Source organism: Struthio camelus, chromosome 3 (genome assembly GCF_040807025.1).
Source record: "Struthio camelus isolate bStrCam1 chromosome 3, bStrCam1.hap1, whole genome shotgun sequence".
NCBI lineage: Eukaryota > Metazoa > Chordata > Aves > Struthioniformes > Struthionidae > Struthio > Struthio camelus.
The window spans coordinates 81,651,068-81,672,535 of record NC_090944.1 but is presented as its reverse complement, the minus strand read 5'-3'; the positions used below and the strand labels follow the sequence as shown (position 1 = coordinate 81,672,535).

At 39.1% G+C, this 21,468-nt stretch overlaps 1 protein-coding gene across 2 annotated transcripts in view; it reads left to right on the top strand.

The window, feature by feature from the left end:
• The window catches only part of PLEKHG1 (pleckstrin homology and RhoGEF domain containing G1), a 145,896-nt gene that overhangs the window by 2,590 nt on the left and 121,838 nt on the right, over nt 1–21,468 (top strand). The window contains exon 2 of one of the 2 annotated variants that reach the window (XM_068938741.1): nt 9,357–9,441. The exons of the other annotated variant lie outside the window; for it this stretch is intronic. The gene's annotated coding sequence lies outside the window, so the exon portion shown is untranslated. The remainder of the gene's footprint in view (nt 1–9,356; nt 9,442–21,468) is intronic. 2 annotated transcript variants of the gene reach the window in all.

The window sequence follows — 21,468 nt, the reverse complement described above, 5'->3', positions numbered from 1 at the left end:
CACCAGTATTGTTTTTTTTGCTGTCCTGTTTGGAGCAGTGCATGTTTGAGAGCTTCCTCATACGCGTTTGCTTGGGTTACCATATACCTGTCTTTCATGCGCTTGTCACTTCTCGGCTCCAATTCAAGAAGGGCTTTTAAAGCCCTGTCAAGTAGATAGGGTTATGGTAACTGAAGAAGGTAAATGCTGGAAGTGGTGCTTTGGAATGCAAAGTCTGCAGTGTACTAGTTGATCTGTTTTCTGTAACCGTACAGCGCTCCAACAGAACTCTTAATTGTGATAGTTTTTCTTATTTTTACTTTCCTCAAAAGATTATTATTAATGATGTTAGCCAAAATTCTGTGATCACATCCCTGATAAAAGTATTCATCAGGGTCTATAACTTGTCAGATCAACATGGAGACACAGCACAAGAACACGATTACAGAAATCTGTCAGTAACTTTAAAGAATCCCTCTACAAATTAACACAAGATACTCCTATAAAAGCTTATTTTAATCTTAATTTCTACCAAAAAAATCACATTTTCAGAGCTGGCATCTCTGTACACAAATAAAAATGAAGTAAGCCTTTCTCTGCTTTGTGTGTTTAAGACCAGCCCAAAACCAGAACAATTCCTAAGGGAGGATGCTATAAAGTATATGTGAACTGACAACGGACAGGTTTTTTTTGTTTTTTGTTTTTTAAGAGTCACAAATAAATAGCTGTTAAAATATATTTAATGCATCTATCAAACTATAGTAAAGACTCATTCAACTTTTTTGTTTGGTTGGCTTTTTTTTCTTACGCTCTGCTGCCACACCAGCTATATTATATATATAGCAGTCCACTCGGAATGATCCTTTGCTGATGGGGACAGTGAAGATGTCTTGCTGCTTATTTTAAGCAATGTTTTTATTCTGTAGTATTAAAAAAGGGGTGTGGGGGAAGAGAGGCCGGTCCTCAGCAGAACTTGGAATGGGAGAAAGAACTGCAGGAGTGTTGCTGAATGTACACGAATTCCACAAAAAAAACCCCTCATACTTCCCAAACTTATGTGTTTGGTTTATTTAACCATTAATCTTATGATATTTTTCAGTTCCTTTTGTTTTTTAAGCCCATTGAAGTCATATTTTCCAGTTCTTTTTTGTAATTGCAATGCACAGAAACTTTTTTGAAGAAGAGCTGAGATTCCCGTGAGATGTCATGATCCCAAAACTTAGGGCTTTGAGAAAGAGATCACACATGAGAGTGAGTTGATTGAACTGCAGAACTGAGGGGGAGAATGGGAGCAGAGCTAGTGAAGAAGTGAAGTCAGCCTTAGTGGTATTAACAGTACAGTAGCAACACTTAGGTTTGGAAATACTAGAGCCTCATACACATGTAGTTAAGAGTACAAGAGGTGAACATGAAATGATTAATAACTCAAAATTTCAGCAAAGGCTATTCATATTAATTCTATTTCCAAAAGAGTGTGTCAGAAACTATTCTTTGTTGTTATTTTACAGTGTTAAAAATTTCTTTAGTCCCCTTACGGATATAAAACATTTTTCCAGATATGGTTGTAGTATCAAGTAGATCTGTCTGGTCTGGCTCACTAAGTTGAGCCTAAATGAAGTTAGCCTAAAATAGGTTTAGCTGCCAATTTGATTACCAGTGCAGGAAGAGAAAGGGATCTAGTTAGGACAAACTAGGGAAGGAGACTGAGGGAAAAGCCACTAATGCAAATTGAGGAAGCCTGAAAGAAACAGCTGTCCAGGCAATGTTACTGGCTTCTTAAAACCACTGTCAGCAGCTGCCTGGGCCTTCTGAAGGACCTGAATATGACAGTGGACACGGTCCTTGTTCTCACTGATCACAATGCAGAGCATTGCCATAAAACCACAGCACAGTATGTCAGTTTAAACAATTTATCTGGAACAGACTCTTGATGCATATGACCCTTGCTTCCACGGCAAGAACTCCTCCAGTCCTGCTTCCTAGCCCTTCTACAAGACCATGGGTGGCTGTGCTGGTGGAAACTGCATATATGTTTTATAAGTGTGATGAATGGTTTTATCTTGGACTGACAGCTGTTTCCCATGCAAACCTGTGACTCAGAAATAGTACTAATTATCTTTGAATCCTTTGTCTTGCTTGCCTGCTCCGCCACTGAGTTGAGACTGCTAATGGTGCCAAATCTCTTCTGGTAAGCATGCGTTCTGTAGAAACTTGCATGTGAGCCCTGCCCAGATGCTTTAAAATCTAACTTAATGAATGTTAACGTTGAAATATTTGAACTTGTATCCATTCAGACATTTCAGGAAGACGCCCCGGGTGTTAGTATTGTGCAGCTAATGTTTTCTGCTGATAGGATGCATACGTCCTATGAGCGGAGGTACTAAGCAGAAGTAAGAAGGGTGTCACTGCAACAGTTGTTGAATCACCTGCTCAGCTGCTTACTCATAGCTGTTGCAGCCTTGATCCCTAGAGCAGCAAAGAGAAGGTTGTTTATATTGCCCTAAGGAACACAGTCAGCAACAGTGTGACAGCCAGCTTCCTTCCCTAATCATGGTTGACATCTTTCAGCCTGTCATCTGGGTGTGGGCTTCAAGGTCAACTTCTGCTTCTGATCAGCCTGCATATCACCTAGATCTAGTATGTAGTCTGCACTGCTTTACTTTCTCCCTTTTTTCCACTTGTCTTAGGTGGCATTATCTGTAAATGCAGGAAAGTTATCGTCATTAACCTCCTATAAACTATTTGTTGAAATATTTACTAAACCCCCACTTTCCCAATATTAGCAACAGTGTCTGCTGCAGCTCTGCTGTGATTTCTGCCTTTCTTTTTTTGTTGTTTTGTTTTGTCTTGAAAGTTGCCCGCTGCAGTGAATCCAGGTTTATAGTTGGGATCCTAAGGTACTACAAAAACACAACAGTGGCAGGACTACTTGCTTTCTGCTGCTGCCAGTGATGGGTGGTATTTCAGTCTGAAGTCACGCTGTGCTTTGCTTCTCTAATACCTGATATGAAGGACAGGTTGTAGTTCCTTCTTTGTAAATGATGTTGAAAAGAGGTGCGTGAGATGACATCTGCACAATCAGTTCTTCATCTTCTCCATCACTTTGGCACGCACAAAGTTTTTTACCTGCTGTTTAAACTGCAGCAGGTTAATATCAGCAAAAACAATATTTTAGCTTGCAAGCAAGTGGAAATGTTCCAATTTGGTGCTGCTGCGACTAGTATTCTGCAACTCAAGCATTTGTGGAACTGTGTCACTGTTTATTTCCCAGGTACTTCTCATTATCCTGATAACGTAACTTGTGGTGCTGCTCAGGGAGCTGTCATATCTTAGTGTCTGAATGACATCATAGACTTCAGCCTGTTGCAAAAACATTAATTCTTCTGAAGAGTCAGCAGTCTTAGTCTATTTGAATAATAAACAAAGATGTATTTAAAAGTGAGTCATGGCTGTGTTTAGAAAGACAGCTTGCCCCCTCCCTCATTCACTAGCTGTTTGTAATCTCTTCTCCCTTTAGTCAATCTTCTCTGAAAATTGTCAGTCTCAAGTTGTAAATCTCTAAGTCTTAAATCTCTGGTCTGGTCCCCTTAGACAGGACTCTTGTCTTGGTCATTCTGTGCTCCTGCTGCCTGAGAGGATGGCTGGTTCTGTCCTGCATGCCACCAGGCCATGCTCTTCAGTGGGTGTAGCCTTGTAAAATCCTCACCTTATTGGGTTGACTGTGTTGTGAAGTCTCTTCTGTTTTGTGGTAGGAGGGTATCATCTGCCCTGTCTCCTCCCCCCAACCTTGAACCAATTTAATTTTGTGAGCCTTTCCCAGGTTTCCAGGGGAAAACCATTCGCATCTCCTACTCTGTCTACGTAAGCATCAAGCATCAGGTATAATGTGGGCTTTTCAGTATGCCACCACTGAAGCATATGATCTGTTACTAAGTGGAAGATGTTAAGTAATCCATAAAGGCATCAATAGCTATTTAATCACCAAGATTTCCTTTTGATTTATAGAATAATATCTTGGCATGTTCTTCTTCCAGTGCTTCAAATAACATTATTCCTAAGCTGGTATCAAAAAATGTCTGCATGGTAGGAGAATCTGTGATAGGCAAACTTTTCAGTTAGAATGACCAGATTCTTTTGCAGACCGTCCTACCAAGAATCACTTTCTTCCTTCATAAAGTCTGCCAGTAGGGAAATGTGGAATAAAAGATCAAAAAGCCTTTCTCCTTTCTTTCTTTTTGTGTGAAAGACAAAGTAGTTTGCTACGGCATGAACTGTGCTGAACAGAGTTCTGAAAATCTGGTCTCCTGCATGGTGAGGCTGCCTGGTGATCTCACTACTTCAGCTTGTGCTGTGCCACGTTATCTGCAATGTCATCCTTTTCTAGCAGTATAGCCTATTACCAACACAGATGCACCTCTGTGGTCACTGCTGCACATGATTACAATGTCCCTGTCACCCTTAAGTCTCACAGCTCAGCTGTGCATTTAGCAGTAGGAAGAACATTTCACAGTGCAGATCTGAAAAAAAGGCCAAATTGAAGAGTCTCTTCCTGCAATTCTGCAGCAGAGCAGCCTGCCAGTAAAACCATCCATTCCTGATGTATTTGGCTTTTACAGCCCTTGGGTCACTCCCAAGGAACTTGTTCACCAAGAGCTCAGCATGGGCATGCTGACTTTTATTCCCACAAAGCCACAGCACAGAATAGGTGTTTTCTTCTTCCTTGTGCTGGTGGAGGCTTTGATGTGATGGGACACGATGCACGCAGTTGGGCATGCAGGAAAAGGGGGTACTTCTACACACCACTGTGTGCTGTTGAGGTAGGACAGGAGCTGCGGCTGCTTCTTCAAGGAAGAATTCTGTAAAACAAACGCACAGATAACTGATTTGCTGTCTTCAGAAGAAAAGCTGGCGTTCAGCCTTTGGCACTGGGGACCTGCTGCTTTCTAGTCTCTTTTATCCCTAGGGGGCAGTGCTTCCATACACACCTACCAGACTCGCCTGAATGCCCTAGCTGCGTGCACCTACAGCCTAGTCAGGCTACCAGAGAGAATGGGTGCCAGGGCCAGCTGCCTGCCTCTTAGCTACCTCCGCTTTGTGGTAATGGGCGTTCTCCTGGCTATGTACTTCTCTTTTTTCTGCTTTTGCTGTTCTTTAAATCCATGCCTGTGCTCCATGAAGAATCCTTTCTGTTTTTGCAGGGGATCAGTGGCACCTGTTTTTACACAACTTCACAAAAATGCACTGGAGTGCGTTTCTTGTTTTGTTACAAACTCTTAGTCATATCAGCAGGTGGTTAATTTTGTACTTGGGCCAGAGTTACCTGCCTGTGCCGATATCTGCTGATATGCTGATTTCTCTCCTGGACACCGCTTGAGGTCATACCAGGGATGGTTTGGAGGAGTAGTTCTGGCAATGACAGATGCTTAACTGTTGACTTTCTCATGGAGCTCTGCCTTTGTGTAGTTCACTGTTGTGAATGAGTAGAGTAAAGGAAACCCTAGGAGCACTGCGTATGTTTGGCCCGTGCAACTAACTTAATACATCTGGGAAGGTGCTTAGGTGATTGCATGTGGAATAAATGCGACTTCTTGGGAAGCAGTATGCTTTCTGTCCGTTCACCACAGTTACGTCGTGCAGTGAGGAGGTGCTACTGCATGTGGTCTTCCCTTGATGCTGAAACAGGCAAATTGCTTTCCTTGGCCAGAAAGGTTGGGCTCTAAGTACTAGTACATAACTTGGTAGTAATCATGCCCAATAAATTCTTTCTTTAGTCCTCATTGCTGGTGATTAAACACAGACTGTGGTTTGCTGTCTGACAAACGTGAACTTCCGCTAAGTTTTTTTTATTGTCAGGTTTTTGTGTTGTATCAGCACATGGAATTGTTTGAGAAGAGTATTTGTTTTAAAATACTGTAGTAAATGTTAACACCAGCTTATTATGTAGAAAATGCAGTATGATCCAGATAGTAAGGATGGAGTTCTCTGGATGTGAGATATGATTTCAGATGGTTGGGAACGAGATAAATGCAGGGATAACTCTAATGAATTAATCAAATATTTTGATATGCTCCTTGTAGGAGTGACTGGAATCTGATTAATTGCATTCCACAATCTTCCCATTAATTTATACATAGTTGTGTGGCCTTGGCTTATTTTGGCCTTTCCCCTTAACAGAAGTAGGGTAGGGAAATTTAAAAGAGCAAAGATTTCAAAAGTCAAAAATACATTTGTTTGAGGGAACCAGTTTACTAGAAGAAAGTGAAAATGTTAGCCTTTCACTCAGCACCTTGGTTTTGGACCATTAGTGTGTAGCATGAAGCAGTTATGTGTCACTTATGCTTTTTAGAAAAACTGAGATGAGGATGATCTCAAAGACTCCTATGAGAATAACATAAACCACCTGTCGAATAGCTGCCTCCCGTAGAGAGTGTATCCAGAAAGAAAAATTTGATTTAGCAGAGTTTTGCAAGAAATATAGCTATGAGTTTCTAGGCTTTTCATTTTATGTTACAGTGAAATCTCTCCAGGTGCCGGAATGTTTTATGTACAACAGCCAGTCATTATGGCCCAAGTGAACTTAAATATACCTCTGTATCTGCATGTGGATTTCTTTGGGGGGTTTGTTTAACTTGGTCCTGTAGTATGCTGCTTTTACTTTTTTCTCCTCCCACTCCCCGTAAGGATTTAGCATTAAACTGATGCTTGCTAGATGTGTCTGTTGCTAAGACCTCAAATCTTTTCTAAGAGAGTGATTAAGAATGTAAAGCTTTTTGTTTAATAGCTATGATATATTTTCAGAATATCTAAAGCTATTTTAAAATGAGTGAACTTTTTTTTTTCAGGTGAAAAGAGAAATCACAATACAATTCACAGTACATTGGATAATACATTTATTTAAGTGGACATGCACATGTTTTCTCTACAATAGTGTGGAATGGTTTTGATAGTGATGTTTGAGAAATAAATCTTATATTTGACCTAATTGGTTTTTTTTTTTTCATCCTGTGACATTTTTGATCATTTTCCTTTCAGATTTTCCTTCTGTATATCATGATAAAACCAAGATCTGTAGAAAGCTTTCTTGGAAAAGTTAATGAGCGAAAACGTACTGGTAGAAGCTCACTCCGTAGCATCCAACAGATGATGTTTTAGTTTGTTCTGATATGATTATAGGACTCTGGCTGAAGTTACTGGTCCAATGCTTTGAAAAGCCACTGGGTGCTCTAGAGTTTAGTGAATGGCTCTCTGCTTTATGCCAGTAGCTTTACTCAGGAACTAAGAAGCCATTATTGATGAAAGTTTTATCAAACCAGGGTGTCCCTGTAAAAAAGCTCATGTTTCTTCAAAATTTACCTGGTTTCCTGATATGTATTTTAAAAAATTTATAAATATATATATTTATTTGTATTTAAATGGTCATGATTGCTCTTACTTCATATGTATTGACAATCTGACTCTTTTTAGGATTCTTAAAGAAACTGCTTTCTCTAGTAATTGAAATTGAGACCGTCGACTCTGGAAGGTTTGAGAATAAAGAAATTCACATGGACTAAATGGAAAGTAGGATGGTAGTTACAGCTCATTTTTTTTATTTTGACTTTGCTTTAACTTAAAATCTAAGCTGTAGTTAGGTAGCTGGGGATTTGGATGTTATAACTGTTAAGGTCTAATCACAGGAACCTAGTAAAACTACTAATGTATTTTCTTTTTCAGATTCACAGAAATGTTAGTGGCCACTATTCCGTGTGTTCAGTTACAAGTGGAAAAAACTAAATGCTGTAGATAAAAATTAATAATGTTAATGTCATGCAGTGATACTAAAAAAACCAACTATATACTCCTTTAATCTGTGAAGCTGCCTTGTCGTGTTCAGTGTTGATTAATTGTTGTAAATGTGGCAACTGGGTTGGGAGGGAATGTATTGATATTTCATTAAAAATCTCTCTGTTGATGGAGTAGTGGTTTTGTACTTGAACACCATGCCACATTAGCAAGATTGAGTTGATTGTATTACTGTTAAAGTTGAAAGTAGGCGAATATTTTTTTGAATGGTTTTCTTTTTAATATAAAACCTTGCCTGTTTATGGTTTGGTTTCTCTTGACCAAATTAACTTGGAAGCTCAGTAGGGATTCTATTTATTCTGGCGTAGGAACAAGCATTGGGCAGAGCTTCCTGGTCTGAAAAACTGGTAATGGTAAGAGGCATCTGTAATGTCCCCAGCCAGCTGAATGCCTGAGGTATTTTGCCATACAGGAAATCAATTGCAGCTGGATGTGCACAGTTTCCACTCCAAGTGTATAAGCATACCTTCTGATGATATAAAAAAAAAAAAAAAACCCAAAATGAACTAACCCCTGCCTTTTACACAGGCTTACAATCAATAACTACTAAAAAGTTCAGATCAGGAACATCTGATGCTCTGTTTCTGTGGAGTCTTCCCTGTCGTGCTTGGCTGAGTCGTGAGCCCAGAAAGTTATGGCAGAGAAGTAAGATAAATTCTTCCTGAAGTGCTCTGGAAGAGGTAAACCTAAACCGATCATTTATAGAAATGAAAATAATATCAATGATATATTTGATATCCTTATTCAGTTCCTAACTGATATTCTGAACCTGGGGGCAGTTGGGTAATCAGTTTTTTCCTTTGTTGAATTGAGAAATGCACTTTTTTTTGAAAAGGTTTCAAGATAGGCTAATGAACTGTGCTAAAAAGAGCTTGCATCACAACTGATACACTTGCTTTTTTTAAGTGCTAGAGGAAACAGTGTTTTGATTTGATCATAGGTGATATTTTGTGGGCTTCTTGAGAACATCTAGATCAGATGCAGGTGCCAGACAGATCTTAGAAGATGACTCATGGCTCTGATTTGCTTGAACAGCTAGTGATATCCTTATATTGCTCCTCAAGAAAGGAAGGGTCCATTTTGGATAGGGGTTTCCAGGCATTAATTGAAAGATGCTTAGGTTTAAAGTCAACGGTAACAATTTCTAGAAGCAGCACGGCCTGAAGCTCTCCGAGTTTAGAGCTCGGGAATCCAGGTGCTCTGCCACAAACTTAAAATGCAACTTAAAATCTCTGTGAAACAGTTTATTTAAAAGGTATGTAGGTGCTTGCAGAGGTGGTAAGACTCTTAATGGGATTTTCAGAATCACGTTAGCGTCTAATTCCCGTTCAAAAGTCTAGCTCTTCAGTCTGTCTGAACCAGATTCAGCCCATGCTGCATTTTATCCAGTTATTCCGTAAGGCCAAATGCAAAGGCAGTATTGTGAGACTTAAATTTCATAAGTCTGGATGAGCGTGTCCCGCTCAATGTATTATGGAGCTGTGTTCCCTTCTACCTTTTCTCTAATTCCATAAATTTCACATTCCTTTCTGCAGAATGCAATAAATGCAGTAGAAGAGAGGGAAAGTGATTCCATTTTGCCTAATCTAAGTGTGACTTCTTGGTCAAGTGCTCTACCAGGTAAATTTTATTTATTTATTTAAGTAAGAGACCATTTTTGCCGTGCCTCTGCCTGAGATGAATACTGTTGGCATTTAGTGAACATGCTTCAAGTTAACTATCAGACTGCTTAATATGCAAATCCCAAATAGCTATATGTACAATATAAGCCTGAAATGTTAGTGAGCCAAGATGGCAATTTTCCTTGATGTGCATGCTAGTTGGTTTTATGGTGATAAAATTAAATGTCTTAATTTAGATGGATTGATTTCTTGGGTATCTAAGCAGTTAGAGGAGGTTAAATCTTCAATTTTTAGCATCAGTTTCTTAAAGTTTTGCTTAATTGCATAATTCCTTCTTTTTGGAGGTAGAAGTACCATTTTTATGGAGAAAGAGTGGTCTTGCAATTAAGCCAAGTACAAGGGCTTTAGAAATCTGGGCCTTAGTTCTGTGTTCTCCAGAGTTTTCCTATATTGCTTATGTCATTTTTGAAACAAATTGATTATTCTGTCTGAGTTATTTACATATATAAATATATATTTATTTATTTTAGGGGCTTCATGTTGTATATATCCTCTTATTACCTGAAGGTCTTGGGGGAGCTGAGGAACTTTAGAGGCTAGGAAAAGCAGATTTTGATGTCTTGAAAATGCCTCTTGGATAGAACAACCAATTTCACTCAGTCAGGTATCTAAAACAAACTAACTTTCCAGACATTTGCACAGTTGGGCTGGTTTGAAACTCCACAGTAAATGTTCAACAAGCTCCTAGGTTTAGGCAAGGTTCCTTTCTCCCTCCTTTCCCTGACTTTTATAAAAATCTCAGTCCCAATGCCAACCCAAAGGAGCCGTCTCATCTCTCGGGGAAAAAAGCAAGTATTCAGTGATGGACTTTGTGGATAACTGCACAAACACTGGTATTTGGAAAAACTCAATAACTTAAAAATAACCTACTTTACTCCTTCCAGATGGACTACATAATACTGAAACCAGTACAGTGTGGATTAGTATTGCCTCTGCAGGTCATAGAAGCCAGTGGCTTTCTTTTCTTTTTTTTTTTTTTTTTTTTTTTTTTTTTTTAACAACTAGTATGCTATATTAGAGCACTAAGTAATAACATTTATTCTTTCCTACTGATACAAGGACTTGTTATAAATTTTTGTAGTATGTGTTGATGATCCAGTTGTATTCAAGTGCCTGTGCCGTTTTAAGATGGTGGTAATTATATGACAGATCCCATATACTCAGCTTGCATAGCTTTTAATAGATAAGAACTAGTAGAATTGCATAGCATTCAGTGAAAGCTTACGTCTGATATATGTTAGAGAGATCTTACTGCCTGGATCCAAAGGATAAGAGTCTGTGTAAGTAGCAAAGCATTTTGGAGAGGCCGAGAGAGGAAAGAACAGAAATTCTTCTTCAGTATTTTCTTAAAATAGCAAGATTTGAATAATTTATTGCATGTTTTAATATACATTTAAAAAGTGGTATGACCTAACATGAATACGTTTGTTGCCTATGTTATTTGCTGTTAGTTAATTACTAGCTTATTTTCTTGTCTGCAGATGTGGAAGGACCATATATTTCTAAACTCTACTCAGCAAAACATTTTATTTATTTATCATGACATTTGCACATATTAAAATACACATTAAGCATATACCTGGTGACCTTAGCAAGTGAGTAACTTGTACAAATTCCCTTCCCTCCTGAATACACATTTCATTTCAAATCTACTGCTTGACCGTGCTTCAGGTTGTGGTGATTTTAATGCGTTTTCATGATAAACAGAAAAGCTAAAATGGAATGTCAGTCTCAAATAATATCTTTGCTGAAAGCTGAGATAACGTGGCTTATACGTGTATGATGTAAAGGAGGAGAGGATTTCCTAAAGTCCTTTGGGAAACGTGGCAGACAAACATACTGTTGTATTAACAGAACTGGAGTGTGGGAGTGTATTTACTAAAGGGATAGGTTGTTCAAGCACCAGATGAAGTGTGTATAATACAGAATTAATTTCATGGGGAAAAAAGAAAGAAAATCAAAGTATGATGAGTGATGTCCCATAAAAGGGATAGCCTAATCATTTGGGCAGATTTGGGGCCAGATGTTAGCTCTGTACCAAACAACCAACAATAATTTTACTAAATTTGCTCAATGTGCCAGAGTTGAGTCTGAAGGTTTCAGAATGTTTGCATTCTGAAAAAAAAATTGGAGGTGGGGGTGGGGAAAAAGCTATTTTATGAAATACATTTATATTTTGCTATTACCCATTTGGCTTATATAACAATATTGTGTTTATAATTGTTTCAGTAAGTTGGTGTTTAGAATGCACTGAGCTTTGGAAAGAATTAATTAATGTGGGCTTCAGCAGCTCTTAAAATTATGACCTCTGTTCTGGCTGAGAAAGAAACATAAGATTGACATACTTGTTCTAGGAATTCAGGATGTGTTTTAGTACGCAGTTTGCTTATGCTGAAGGTCAATACATAATTAAAAAACAAAAAAATTTTCCTTGAGCATTCGTGCATCACTGAATGCTTTGTTTAGGCCATGTCTGTAATGGCATGCGAGCTTGAAAAGCTGCATGGGGGTGGAGAGGAATGACGCATGCCCATGTGTAAGCTTTTCTATAAGACTGTTCTATTTTTGGTTTGATGAAGCCGAGGTATGTTGTGAGAATAGGGATTTGGTTGTGATGTGAAGGGCTGTAAAAGGGTGGTTCTGGTAGACAACGCCTACCTAGTTCTTAGGGCAGTTGCCTTAGTATCCGTGGGAATATTCAGAGGTTAATTTAGCATACTAAATTAGGATACAATATCTTAGCTAAGGCTAGCAATTTTTAATAAATTTCCTCAAAATTCTTTGCTGCTGATTTGCAGTCAGACCACAATAGACACAAAGTGCATTCTTAGGGTATTTTCTTACTGACGATTTTATTGAAGCTGTTGTTCCAGTTCAGAATAACAAAGCTGATCAATGAACATGATTTTTAACAGAAGTGTCCACAGATCTGACTAAACACTAGCCCGAACAGTTTATGCTAGTGGCCTATTGGGAGGCTAAAGTTTGTACATCTAGACTAACTTCATAAAAACTGTGATAAAACCATTTTCCAAAAAATGTCCTTGTTAATTGATAAAACATCTTTTTCCAGAGGCTGCTTGTCCATCTTGTCTGTTCACTCTAGGGGTTTTTTGCTGTGGGGAAAAAAGGTTAAATGAAAAGAACTACCTGGACAAATTCAAGGAAAATGCAATTAGAATTTTGTATATTCTGTAGTCAAAATGAATTTTCTTGGGGAAAAAAAATGAAGATGTTAAAACAACAACAAAAAAAAAACACTCAGCTGTAACTTAATTAAAAATCTGCCAGCACAAGCTCACTCACCCCTGTCTTCCCCCTATGCTTGCTCAGAAAGTGGTCAGTCTTTTCCCTTGACATCTCCTATTGTTACCGTCAAATGATCAAGGAAAAGTGTATACTTCCTTTTGTGTCCGGTAGATAGGAATTCTTAATTGATGGCTGCTTCTTTCTTTCTGACATAAAGGAAATGAATGGGCAGTAGTGATTATTGCACATCTGTTGTTTTCTGTTGAGCATCCTGTACAGCAGTGAAACTGTCTTGAAGACTTTTTCCCCCCCCCTCCTCCTCCCCTCCCTGTTCAGAACTAGTTAATAGAGGGGATATGGGTGACATGTGACAGTATTGTTCCCTTGTCACAGGTGTAGCCAGAATAGAAAAACAAATCACAAGCTGGAGCAGAATAACTTGTTTGTATTTGCCAAATAAGTCTATTTTACAAAAAAAACACATCTTGCAAAGACTTCAGGAACGGATTGCGTTCTGATTACGCAGTGTAGGTGATGAGTCGTGTCTTCACAGTGCAGTCAACTGCATTGTAGGTGTAACACTTCAAAGTGATGCTGAGTATGACTCCCTCTAGGGGAAGGGCGAAAAACAAAATAGCACGTATAGCAAGGATCTAAAGGTTGAAACATTCATGTTGCTTTTGCTACGTTTTCTAGGGTGCAGTTTTTAAGCCCATTGGATCTTTTTCCATCTCCTGCTTGGACATCTTTGCTTGATGTGTTGCAGCATAACCTCCGCGGAGAGCTTAGCAATCCTTAGATACAGGTGTCAGGAGCTCTTCCTCTGCTTCAGCCTCCCTGGCTTCCTGGAGAGGGCCTGGGGATGGAGCCAGTGGACACTCCTTGCCTGGTTTTACAAAGTGTGGAGAAGGAAATGTGCTGGATGGAGGGGCAGTGAAGTATGGAAAGGGGCGAGGGTGAGCAGAAGGTGACTTGAAGATTGGAGGTGGGGAAGAGAAATATTTGGGGAAGCAGTTGAGACATGAGAATGAAATATATGAGTGAATTAGGTACAAGATGGTGGTGGAGTGTGTCATAGCTTGGTACTGGCATGAAATGGGGTACGCTTTTCTTAGCGACTCTCGTACTGGAATGGAGTGAGTGAAAGTGAGGTGGGCGCAAGTCAGTGGCTGCCCTCGGTGCAAACCTAGAGTGTGTCTGCGGGAAACCTTTTTGTTCTCTCTTACTGCAGTAAGTATTTTAATAATTGTTAGTTGAAAGAGCTCTGTAAATCTTAGTCCTTACCACTTAACACTGTTCTATGTTTTTATTATTTATTATTATTTATTGTTTATTCCTGGCGGACAACAAGTTGACCGTGAGTCAGCAAAGTGCTTTGTGGCCAAGAAGGCCAACGGTATCCTGGGATGCATTAGGAGCAGCACTGTCAGCAGGCCGAAGGAAGTAATCCTTCCTCTCTACTCAGCCCTGGCGAGGCCACATCTGGAGTACTGTGTCCAGTGCTGGGCTCGCCAGTACGAAAGAGGCATAGAGCTACTGGAGTGAGCGGAGAGCTACTAAGATGATGAAAGGACCAGAACATCTCTCCGGTGAGGAAAGGCTAAAGGAACTGGTCCTGTTCAGCCTGGAGAAGAGAAGACTGAGGAGGGGATCTTATCAATGCATATAAGTATCTGAACAGAGGGCGTCAAGAGGATGGGGCCAGACTCTTCTCCGTGGTGCCCAGCAATAGGGCGAGAGGCAAAGGCACACACTGAAATACAGGCAGTTCCTGTGCTCTGTCTGAACCTGAGGAAAAACTTTCCTGTGAGGGTGACTGAGCACTGGAACAGGTTGCCCAAAGAGGTTGTGGAGTCTCCATCCTTGGAGATATTCAGCAGCTGTTTGGACGCAGTCCTGGGCAGTGTGCTCTAGGAGACCCTGCTTAAGCCGGAGGGTTGGACTAGATGGTCTCCGAAGGTTCCTTCCAACCTCCACCATTCTGTGATATGTTTGTTTCCTTCTGTTGCCTCCATCGTGCTTAATTGCAGTCTTTCTTTTAAGCAAGATGCCAGTAGTCTGCTTTTACATGGTCTAAATGTTTTGGTGCCTTAGCTGACGGTGTTTATGTTGAGCTTGGACGGGGCTGGTCAGCTGGAGTTAGTGCACCGGCACAAGTGCTGTCTTCTTCCCAGGGGATTTCTGGTGTATGTCAGATAAGCTGTTTTTTCCTCTTTCTTGTCGCTGGCTATTGCAAGGGCTTCTTTGCTCTTGCCTTGTGATCTTCCATCACATAACTAGAGGAGGTGTAGAGACACAGTTTTGCATCTATAAGATGCTATTTGGTTGGAAGCTTATAGCCTTTACTAAGTTAAATGTGTTTTGCAAAAAACAGATGCATATGACCCACTAGAGACAAGAAAAGTGAATAAGAATACACCATGCTGTACTCATCAACAGAGATGAATACTAAATTCACAACAACATAAATGATTCATGCTGCACTTAGTGCCCAGTGATATATGTGCCCTTACGTGTTGGCATAAAAATTGTATCAAGAATGTGATCCCTCCTTTGCTCTGACTTCTATCCCCAGTTTGCAGACAATAAAGAGTAATCGGTTGCATAATAATCCAGCGTAGTTAGGATTAAACTTTTACTGCTTGCTCTTTTTCCCTGCAAATGTGAACTATTTTTTATTTTCAGCACTACTATATCTGTTCCAGCCAAATGCATGTAGATGAACTACTGATGAAATGTGTATGTACATTCAGATCAAAGTCATAAAATGGGAAATTTTTGGATTTCTGGAAAAACAGGGACCGTACAAACAATTTCAAGGGGCCCCTCCCTTTCATTCTAATTGTAAGGCTGTGATGGTTTGTTTTATTTACTTATCTAACAATCTTGTCTTGTCCAAGGGTAATTTAAGCAATTAAAATAATCCTTTGCTTTCTGAATGAGATGCACAGAGAGCCTGTTCATGCCTCCAAAGCCTTTTAAACATTTAGTCCATCCCCATAGGATTTTGGACTTATCTTGCATCTGTTGGCAAGCATTATGTTGTAGCTAAATATTAGTCATGGCACCAGCCAAGTAATACAGGATAAACCCATAGAATCAGTTGAAATCTATTTGCACAAGTGTTTGTAAATTCCATTTCATAAGTCTCTTAAAGGGACACTGTTAGCATATGAAGGTAAATTTTAAGAAACACAGTAAAATCCTTAATTTGAGATTTTTGCAATGTAGTACCTCAGCGCAGTACTTAAGACTTGCATCTCACCTCTCGAATGACTTGTGATAAACACTTGAACATTTGCAAGGCTTAATCATACCCAAAATGCTGTATAGAAGTTTGCTAGAATGTTTTTTATTATGGAATCCTGACTTTGGGAACAGATATGACTTATTTCATACTGAGTTAAAGATGCATGGATGACTCTTATTGCAGGACTATTTATTGTTTTACAGAATATTGCTCAGAGAAAGCTCTTCAGCTTGAGCATTGATGCATTGATTGCTATACACACAAAAGAAAATCCTAAGGAAAACATAAAAATACTTGGTCTGTTGAGGCAGATGTTTGCTAAAGTGTTGTGGTACGTAGCTGTTCAGTAAAAGAAACTATAGCAAGAACTTCAACTGCTAAAACAAAAAATAACTACTGCTTTTATCAGCATTGGCATCGCTTTGAAGATATTAAACATCTGGTTTCCTTCTGGGAGAATTAGATTTTTTCCACTTCACCCTTTGTAAATATTTTTGTTAGTTACATTTTGTAGGAATTTGAGGAAAATATTTAATACATGGAAAAAAAAAACACAATTTGCTTACTTTTCTGTAGTTGCATAAGTACAGTGCTTCAAATGCTGTTTTGTTTTTTTGTTCATGAGTTTCTTCTGTAACTCAAAATTTTCCAGTATGGAATTTTACAGGAGGAGTAACTATGGTTTACCTTTTTCTTTTTTTTGTTGTTTTTGTTATTTAATGGTCATTCCTCTTTTCCTTTGTTCCCCATCACCTCCCAAGAGTGTATTTCCATCCAACCCCCTGCTGCCCCCAGTCTTTCAACTTTAACTTCTTTCTTTCAGCTATTGCTATGAGCTGTAGTTCAAGGATAAATCCATTCTGAATTATATTTTATATTACATAACAGTAATTTAGGTGTGCGAAATCGCTTAGTAAAGCCAGTTGGTATTTTGTGTTTTGGTATGAGAGTCTTTTGTGGTTAAATGGCAGCTGGAGATTGTTACTAGAGGTATGGCTTCTAATCCTGTTTTCAAGGTAGAATAGAAAAAACCATAAAATGTATAATTTTTATATTTGTTTCCGCTGCATGGAACTAGATAGAAAAAATATCCTCCATACATATAGGTTTGAATGCTAGTGTTGCTTGTTTTGTGGGTACATCTTTAAAGTGTACCCATTTAAAAAAGTAAAGGTATAGGACATGGTGAAATGTTACACTTGAGAAATGATTTTGTAAGTGAAGCTGGTTAAGAGATTTTCAGCCAAAAAATATTTTATTGGAAAATGGCAATTTATTGAAAACAGAATGTTTCACACAAACATACTGGTTTCAACAAAACTGTTGGCAAGAGAACTTTCTGAGATACAGGACTGTAAGAAAAAGTGAACCAGTTCTGCGCAAGAGTAGCAATGTAACTTAAAACTAAAGACAATTCTTTCTCCCTCTGGGTTGTTCTGTTGGGAGTTGGGCTTTTTTTGGTTATTGTTTTGATTAGTCTTCCGAAGTTCACTACCTTTTCCTCACAAAGAGCACAGATGCTTTCAAAATTCTACTTCTTTTGTTTTCCTCCGTGAGGTAGAAGGATAGTTTTCCAGTTGCTTCTTGTGTATTGATGTTCCTTTAAGGAAATTGTTCATACTGATCAAGATTTTCTTCCTTACTTTTACTGTGAACAGTCTGCCTATTTTTCATGACAAAATCTTCACGTTATTCCTTTTTGTTCTGCAAACATGTATTTGACATGTATTAAAATGTCCACTGATGATTCATCAAAGAAGTTAAGACCTATTCTAAATTCTTACAAATTTGATTCGAGTCCTTTTTTCTTATTATTTTGGGTCTGAATGGTCTCATGTAATAGGTACCATAACTGCCTGCCTCTCTGGACAGCGCCAGTGTCAAGGCTTTAATAATCTCTGTGATGAAGTGAAGCCTTTCAAAAGACTTTTGCACCACTTTCAGTTTCAGAGTAGAGAGCTTTGATCCAATGGGTTTCAGGATAATTGAAGGAGTTCTGCCAATTCTGTCTAGAATCTAAAACAAAACTGTGATCAAGCTTTTCTGTGTTTATTTTGGGAATAAGCTTATGGTTTTAAAATTTGCCTCATGCATCAATATTTATGACAAATGATATTAAACTGTATATTATAATTTAAAATCTTGTTGTCTCACTGAAGAACATCTGTTAACACAAGCTCTAACACTATTAATTTGGATAGGACAATGGGTTCTTTATGAATTGGGTAAGATTAGTCCGTTAATTAGTTTGCTCCTGAATTAATGATGATCAAGGGTGGGGAGTGTGGAGTAATGACCATCTGCTGCATTGGTAAAGGCCAGCAGACTTTAAGAGATTCTGACAACTGTGGTTAGTCGCTTTTGCTAATAGTAATAGGCACAGAACAAAGAAACAAAAGCGGGGTGAAAGCATACAATTCAGATAAGGAAAATAATTGTTTTGTGAGAGGACTGTCTTCCCCAGCCTTGTGGTATGTTTTGGTTTTTCTGTTTTTCCTTGGAAAAATGATCATTTCAGTCATAGATCCACTGGCCCCATTTTACCAGGTGTGAGAGGCCTCTGTGAGGGAGCAGGGTGGAAGTTGCCCGCTCTGCCACAGGAGTTGAGTGCTCCGTGGCTAATTTGCCAGAAAGGCACAGAATCCTACCAACCAAACTCATCATTCAGTATTATCTTCTGTTCTCCAGTTATTCTGCAGTCCTGGGAACAGCTGTTTTTTGTTGTGGTTTGTCTTGCAGAAGAGATGAGAGGCATAACAACTATTTTTTTTTTGTTTTGGGGTGTGTGTGTGTTTGTTTGTGTTTTCCACTTTAGGGACTGGAGAAGCCCCACACGTGAGCTTTGTTGCACTTCAGCGGTGGTGCAACGGGACTGCTTGTTCCATGCAGCCAGGTTGCAACCTAAGATGAAGTTTAAATTCCTGAAGTAGTAATTCTCATAAAACTGTTTTACAGCCTTTCAACACTGAGAGCAGTGTGCATTTCTTGATATTGTCAAATCATATTTTGTTTTATCTGTGTCCTTATCAGGTGCCAGGATATAGATACTTGAGTAAATTCCTTTGTGTAAATAGCTGTCTGGTCACAGACAGTACGGTTTCCTTTTTGAATTGCCCTGCATGAGCAGTTTCCTTACCTGATTACTTGGCTTTTGGTCTTCAAGGTGAATGAGACAAGCCTGTTGCAGGCTTGCTGGAAATGAGATTAGTATTTGGGGGTTTTCCTTAAACTGAAATTGGCAGTACTGATAGAAAAATCCATACTTCACTCTGGGCATGTGGAAAGCATAACGTAAATATACATTTGTATATAAATAGATATAAATATTTTATTATCTACGGAGTGATGTACTTCCTGCAGTTGATCTTTATCAGTAAAAGTAAGCATATCATTTTCCCTTGATGATTCTCGTGTGTTAATCTAGCACTGCAAATCTGTATTCTCAAAGAATCTGTTCATGATAGATGTTTTGAAGATGCCAGTGTCCACAGTGTTTGGATTTGATAGAATGAATTAAAAGAGGAAAAACTTGTGAAGCGTGTTTCATGTTCTATATAAAGTATTGGTGTTTAATTTATGCTGTTTGGATATGGTTTTTTCACTGTGGTCTACAGCAGCAGGCTCAGACTTACCAATAAGATATGTATAAAAATACATATATTCTGAAAACAAAGTTCCTAGCCCAAATATTTTAACAATCCTTGTGCATAATTCTGTAGCCCTGATGACTTTCAGGGAAGCTATCATAGTCTATATTTTGCCTTCTAACTTAGAAAATAATGCAATTTCAGCCCTGCTGCTTTCTTTTCCACTTTGCTTCTCTACCCTAAAGCTTCTGCCATTACCCAAAAGGAAATGGGGCAGGGGGGGAAGGCTTCTGCAGCAGCTCTACTAGCTTTTGCTTTGCAGAAACAGAGTGGGGGGTAGCACGGGAGACAGACTCAACCACGCACCGATGTTGGAGCTGCTCTCTCATGAGCCAGATCAGTTTCAGCAGGGTCCAAAATCAAATCACAGCAGCTGACAAGAAGATGTGGGTTGACAGGAGGAGGTACAAGAGAAATTTTTATCTGAGAATAAAACCTCTATTTAGTAAATAAATAACGAAGGCCTGTTGGGAAGCAGGACAGTGTGAAAGGGGAAGGAATAAAAGCAGAGGCAAGTGATGAGAAGGGCATCGATGGCTAGCGGCTCTGCTGGCTGGCAGGGAGAGAAGGGAGCAGTGCATTCCCTGACTGGTTGTGTTTCATCAAATTTAGAAGCTTTGGAATGTGGAAAGACTTATCTAGGTTTACTTTTACATAAAGATAATCCTGTTCATCTTTGCAAATCTTAACATCTTGAATTCAGGCTGTGACTCTTCTTTTACATAGCTTTCAATAAGTTGCTAGTCAATCCTGCAGCTTACAGCAGACCAGTAATTGATTGTTTATTGTGCTAATTGAATGAGCAACACTAGTACAGTCTGAAAGATAGGAACTAACAACTGTTTCCAGTACTTCAGTATAGACAGTTACAGTAGGGGGTCTAATAATAGATGTTAGTTTATGTAGCAGGAGTTGGGCACAAATTCTCTGACTTGCTGTTCCTCAGATTTTCTTTGGATTCGTCAAAATCCAGCATGCATTGAATGCAGCAGTCTGTAAAGGGAAGGCAGAACACTAACTGTGTTCCTGAATAATACGGCTGAGAGTTACCTGGTCCATTAAAGGGTGACAACCAGAGGGATGTCACTTGCAGTGAACGTTGTCTGGGAACTGTTAAAAATGCCTAATGAATGATACATAAAATCTTAAGGGGGGAGAGGGAAGATATTTCTTAGCAAAGCTGAATTAAGTGATATGTTGGCTAATTGCATATTGGATCATGGCACAATAGCGTACAAGGAACTGTGCAAAGCTAGCAATTCTGCAGTTTGTATTTATATAGAAATAATTCCACATGCGCTAGCCAGTTTCACTGGCTGTCCATTTTCCGGCATCCCAAGTGTTTGTTTTCTGATGGGCTCTTTTTTTCCCCCGTCATGAAAAGTTGGGGATTTCTCTTTGTTTTTTACTTTTCTGGAACTGCACAAGGCAGCTCACTAACCCGTATTCTACTTGCCATGTTTCCTATTGCTGTAACTGATTGCTTGACTTAAGGCTGTTCCATTTCTAATGAACCCCATTTAATATGTAGTACTATGCTCATGAATCATCACGTGTAAGGGAACCTACTCAGAAATTGTTTGCCAGAAATATGAATAGCTTTTCAATATATGTACTCCTCAGTTCACATTTATGACTGTGCTGTAGTTTTGTTTAGATGTGGGCAGAAATAGATGTGCATGCCACTTTTAGGATACCGTTCTGCTTTATATATAGCATTTTTAATCCTAAAGAGCCTCAAAAGCGTCATACAAGTGGTAGTGCATGCGTGAAGCTTCTGTGGAATGCAGCCCTCTTGAGACGGATGAAAGCAGCCAGG